The sequence below is a fragment of the Amblyomma americanum genome, chromosome 1 (genome assembly GCF_052857255.1).
Source record: "Amblyomma americanum isolate KBUSLIRL-KWMA chromosome 1, ASM5285725v1, whole genome shotgun sequence".
Taxonomy (NCBI): Eukaryota; Metazoa; Arthropoda; class Arachnida; order Ixodida; family Ixodidae; genus Amblyomma; species Amblyomma americanum.
The window spans coordinates 492519941-492525946 of NC_135497.1; the positions used below are offsets into that span (position 1 = coordinate 492519941).

At 48.9% G+C, this 6006-nt stretch overlaps 1 long non-coding RNA gene across 3 annotated transcripts; it reads right to left on the reverse strand.

Moving 5' to 3' along the window:
- Nucleotides 1–1801: 1801 nt before the first annotated feature.
- On the reverse strand, nucleotides 1802–4736 carry LOC144105221 (uncharacterized). 3 transcript variants are annotated; one of them, XR_013308727.1, is made up of 3 exons: nucleotides 4642–4736; nucleotides 3820–4033; nucleotides 1802–2034 (listed from the first exon to the last, which is right to left on the reverse strand). It is a non-coding gene; the product is annotated as an uncharacterized LOC144105221 (long non-coding RNA). The 3 variants fall into 3 exon arrangements; XR_013308726.1 differs by lacking the exon at nucleotides 4642–4736 and adding an exon at nucleotides 4297–4633; XR_013308724.1 differs by lacking the exon at nucleotides 4642–4736 and adding an exon at nucleotides 4278–4633.
- Between the last annotated feature and the right edge of the window lie 1270 nt (nucleotides 4737–6006).

Below are 6006 nucleotides of genomic sequence, written 5' to 3' on the forward strand. Positions count from 1 at the left end.
CCAAAAAGGCGGAGAATGTGTTTAATTAGTGATTTACTCCAGCGAGAATGGAAGCGAATACCGTCTGATCCTCAAACGTTTTGCCTTCTGAGAAAAAACCCGACTTTCCTGGCGCGGCCTGGGGCGTAGCAGAAGCCTACAGGTGCCATTTGGCTGGGGGAGCCGTGCTACCTCGTCTGTGGGCGATGGGGGAGCAGTCGCTCCCCATGCACCCCCGTTTCCGGCGCCCCTTTCTCTCTGCGACCGGATTTGGAAACGTCCAGCACTGCAGTCGTAATAGCGGTTCCCTGCGCATCCGTCGTCACAAAAACTTTCTTATAAGTAATAAACTTTCGCGTAGTTGACACGGCTTTCTTCGGAGATTACGTGAACGGAGCCTTAGAACAAACGGAAACTATTTTTTGTAACTTGCTGAAGCAACATCTCGCGCATTTATGCGGGTCCTACAGAAAATCGCAAATGCTTTGTAAGGTTTTCTTGGTATGGTGTTGCGCACACGACGAGACGGACACAGGAAAGAGTAGGACGACAGAAAGAGTACTGATTAAAGATTTGGCAAAGGAGAGGTTGCAATCAAATACACAAACAGCACAAACGCAACCAACCTCTCCCACGGCACCCACGGCACAGCCGTTGCCACTTTCCTATCTCTTTCGCACACGCGACAAACATATGCCGACGAGACGATCACCAAAGTTGTTTAGGGAACATCGAAAGAGAAGAAGACCGTGCTTACGGGAATAATGGGTTTCATGGTCACTCGGCTCCTACTCAGCCGTATGTCGTGCATTCCCGAAGCCTCGGCAACCCCCTGACAACGCACACATGTCGACACCTGTACTTAGGCTTCTGAACACGGGTTATGCCCGTGACGGCGCGGAGTAAACAAGAACGTCTGCCGCAAGAAGGGGAGGTCGGGACGGGACGGGTCCCTTTGTTGGCGACTTCCGAGCGGCCTTCCTTGCAAACACACGACCGACGAGTTTGCGGAAAGGTAAGCGAACTCCACAGGCAGTTAACAGTGATCAGGAACTGTTCTGGAGGAGGATAGAAACTGCATCCACAGGACTGCCGGATGATTCCAAACAAGTCTTCCACAGGGTCTGTGGTCATATGCAAAGTCATTAGGTACCTAAATCCAAGCGTCTCAGTCAAGTACTGCAGCAACGACAGCATGCTAGCAAGGGTAACTCTAAGCCAAGTCGCTGTGGACTCAATTGGAAAGCCACGTTTTCCAAGGGCGCAAGCCTCCCATTTGCCATTAAGTCCACGAAGTACACAAGAGTGGCAGCCGTTGAATATGCTGGTGAGAGCGCTTCAGCAGAAAACCTTGACGTTATGGGCATTATCAATTTGTATAATTCGTAGATATAGTAGCTTACGGGAAGAATTCATGCGCAGATTCACTGCAGCCGCATTTCCTTTCAGTATTTGTGTTGTAAAAAGCCTTTCCCCTGTCAGAAATCTGGCCAATGGTGGATGAAATGGAAACCACCATCTTGATAGATTATGGTAGTGGGAACTGCTGAATGTTGGCACAATGGCAAACCATTATGCCAGCATATGGCAAGTTGGTTGCCGGCATAGTGGCAAGCTGGTTGCCGGCATAATGGCAAGCTGGTTGCCGGCATAATGGCAGGCCATGTTGCCAGCATAATGGCAAGCCACTATGCCGGCATGCTGAATGCTGGAATAGTGACGGACTAGCCGCACTTCAGCCATTGGATGTGATTGTTCTTGAGGTGACATGTAGCAGTAAAAGGAAGCACACCAATTTTTGAGGTTTAGAGCTCACGACTGGTTTATTATAAATTTACTACGAGGTACCATCCGAGCACTACCACATGACTGCAAAAGAAAGTTATGCATTTTCCAAAACTTCAGCAGCGGATTTGGTTTTTACTGCTTTGCCGCGCTTTCCCTGTCGACCGGCTTCCGTGAAAAAGCTGCGCAAATACTTCCTTGCTGCCCCAACCCTGGAATGTACAGGTGGTTCGGCAGCAGGATGCAGTTCCACGTATTTCTGCAAGCAATCTGAAAGAGCAATGCAGATAACACAAATTGGGCCTCAACTTCATCTTTTTCAGAAAATGTGGCCTATGAATAATTTATCAACACACACAGGACAAAAATTAGCAGTAAACAGCATCAAAACATGCAGTGCTCATTGGAAAGAAATGTGCGGCTGTATCATAATGGCATTTAGAGTGAAATACAGTAAAATCTCATTAATTCGAACTCGAAGAAGACCGGAAAAATGTCCAAATTAAGCGAAGTTCCAATTATCGAATGGGCGCTACAGTCAGCGGTCGTTGCGCCCACTACACAGGTAGCACCCGAAGCAGACACACGCAGTCACACATCGCGAGCTAGCCGCTACTACACGTTAGTGGCAGCGATTCTGAGAATTCATGCACCAAGAACAAGTATTGGGATGCATTCACGTGAGTAGTGAGCTTTAGTGCTGGAAAAGATGACAGCATCTATGCACCAAAACACGTTTATTTACAGGGAAGGGTTGTCACTATTAAAAGTAATAAGTGATCAGCATTTGCTAGTGTTTCTTTTGCTGAGACGCCTTCAGCATCAACTGCAGCTTGCCCAAGAGCTCCAGCGCAACTCGGAGTTCTCACTGGCAGAGAAGTAGCATGCTGCAACATCAAGCACTGAGATTCTTCACATGCACCTGACAGTCGCATAGGCCGTCGCTGCTGTCTGACTCATCACAGTCGGTCCTTCTCACCGCCGGAGAGCCCTGTGGCTTCTGCTGACAGCATGCAATCTCAATTATATCGCGCCACTCAAGGGTTTCAATGTCTCCACACCGCTGTCCGTGTAGTTTGCGGTACAAACAGCATGACAGTGGCGGCCGAACTGCTTTGTGCACACCATGCGATAGTGACGCAGGGACTGCGGCACAAATAAAACCAGGAACGGCTTGTGCCGAAGCATTAGCAGCACGGGCGAGTGCCCCTGCAGCGAATACCTGCTATGGCAAGCACCGGAGTGCGGGCTGCGCCAGCATCGTGCGCTTGGCTTTTTTTAATTTTTCATTGCTTTGCATCTCTAGTAAATTTGCAGCGCACTGTAACCACTGTGGGACAACTTCTAGCTATGAGGAGCGATGTCAGCCATGAGCTCCTAGTTCGAATTAATTTTTGCAGATGCCAACTTGTTCGAAATATCGAGTTTCCCCCACTGAAATACACAGAGCTGTGCCAGAACCCAGGCAACAGTTCGAATGAACAGAGTTTGAATTAACGAGCTCTTACTGTATCACGAGCAGAATAGAAAGAGGTCTAACAGAATGCTCAAACACCAATTGTAACTGAATCAAACTATTATTTTTACGCAGCCACATTGGCACATTTTGGGCAAATTTTGTCAACATGGATTTACACAGGACACGGCACAGCCACGTGCAAGATAACAAATGTATCAACATGGAAGGCAACATACATGCAGGGAGCGATTAGAAAGACAAAAAATATGCTGTTACTGCACTAGACTGCTGTGCACGGAGGCTTTTTATTTTACCAGAATGATAATAGATTTGGCACTGCTCACTAATGCTTTCGCAGTCAATGGATAGTTCCTCGATCACTGCGTGAATTATTAATTTTTCTCAGAAAGGACGACACACGCACACACTAACAATTATTTCCAAGGTGCCATCACAATATTCTTATAAAGGATGCATTGTGACATCAGAAAAAGCTGTACAGATTGAAGAGAAAGATTGAATAAAAACAATAAAAAAGGGGGAACAAAGATGCAGTAGTGCCCACAATAGGACTCCAACTTCCAAAGTGTGCTTACTTGCAACTGCCTCTACCTTCTCCGGTGTGGCAGGCATTTTTCTCAACGAGCCTGCCATGCTCCTGCATGCTTCGCCGGTGAGACTGCGTGCAGCAGCCTCCTCCCGCGACCAAACTACACGTGCCATTTCAAGTGTGAATTTCGCATCGGATCGATTTTGCAGCAGGAAATTCCACTTGGCCTCCGTGATGATAAGTCCCGGGAGTACCTGCACCTGCAGTCATTAAAGAACAATCAGTCGCATTTTTCCTTACAGCACTTTATGACAATTGTACAGAGGTTTTGAAAACGCTGACACAGTCACAGTCACAAGCAGTGCGAGGGCAATGAAGCAGTCTGCCAGTGTACCTTGTGAATGGTAACAGCCGATGGCAAGGTCTGAATAAAACACAAATGACAGAAACAAACAGACATCGATCAAGAGGACGATGCACAAAGTGACAGTGAAAGCATGCTACCTGTTCAACGTGTATGCACCTTTTCACAGAAGCAGTTCACTGGCTGTGATATCCACGGCGACACGGAATAATGTGAGGAAACATGGTACAGGAGTCCTGCCAAGATCTTTGGGGCACACCTAACGCCAGAACATTCAGCCACCTTCCATATTCCAGATCCTCACCTACCTTATCAGTATTTTCCATACATGTTAATTTGGGGACACCAATTTAGAGGTCACCACAGCAAGGAAGAGGAAACAACGAAAAGCAATATTGACCGTGAAAACACATCCTAGTTGAGCAACACAGCCGTGAAAAACCAGCAATGAAGCCAGGAAAAGCTGCACTTCCACAACAATCAATCAAGGGAGTGGGCGCATACCTTTGCGGAGCTCACGCAAATACCGCGTTTGGACCGTCGGACATACCCGTCACCCCACCCCTCTCTTACACACTCCCAACCACGGTTTAAGAATAACATATGGAGGTGTTGACACTCTCCCCCCGCCTTGCCCAAGAGCACCGCCCACTCGCGGCCACAATATGTTCGGGGGAGAGGGAAGTGTTGCCATGGGAACCGGTCGCTAACTTAGAGGGTGATGCGAAAGGCGGGCCCACGCTGGGCGGCTCGGTCCGGCGTGGCGCGGCACTGAGCACGTGCTTTTGGCACATTTCGGAGTGTGCAGCTGCGCTGCTGTGCTGTTTTTAACAAGTTGTTTTATTTTGCACCAAGACCTTGTGTTTGGCTATCGTCGGCAGAGTAGCCCACAGCAGATGACTGCAGCGCAATGGGAAGAAAGTGCTTCGTGCCGAACTGCAATTCGGGCTACCAGACATGTGCGGAGCGTGTGCCATTATTCAAAGCTCCGTCCGACAATGTTCGTTTGGAGAAGTGGCGCCGTGCGATTCCTAGGGCAGACCAGACATTAATGCCCACTGACCATGTCTGCGCCAAGCCTTTTGCAGAGGATGCAATATCCTGGGCATATTATGCGGAGCTCGATAAAAGTGCTACTTTACGGGGAAGAAATGCCCGTGCTTTCCAGAGATGCAGTTCCTACATTACAGTAGCCGACGGGTAATTCGGACTCCAAAACTTCGGTCTTGTAGGATATTTCGGACCTCAATGAGGCGCCGTCAGTCACTCCATAGAAGCACATACATATTCGCGACGGATATTTCGGATATCAAAAGTCCAAAAGCTCGATTTTTCGGACTAATTTCAGTCACCTGCGGGCCAAAATCGGCCATCTTATCGGCTTTCCGCCGGCGCAAAAGGGGCCATCTTGGATTGAGGTGGATTTACGGTGCAGTTGGATTGGCTTGACATACTTTCGGTACCTCATTGTTGCCAGTAGAGGTCCCTGCGATCTCCGACACTTCGAGGTTGCAGCCAGATTGTCATCGGTGTCAACTTGTTTCTGTCGCCGACGTTGCCGCGGGCAATTATTGCTTGTCCCATACATTGAAAATTGGTTGTTGGGGGAAGGAAATTGTGCAGGAGCTATCTCGCATCTCGGCCGGAAGGAATAAAGAAGGGACTGAGAGAAGGAAGAAAGAGGTGCCGTAATGGAGGGCTCCGGAATAATTTAGACTACCTGGGGATCTTTAACATCGCACAGCACACGGGCGCCTTAGCGTTTCGCCTCCATCGAAACGCGGCCACCGTGGTCGGGATCCAACCCGGGTACTCCGGATCAGTAGCCGAGCGCCCTAACCACTAAGCCACCGTGGCGGGTCTCATACG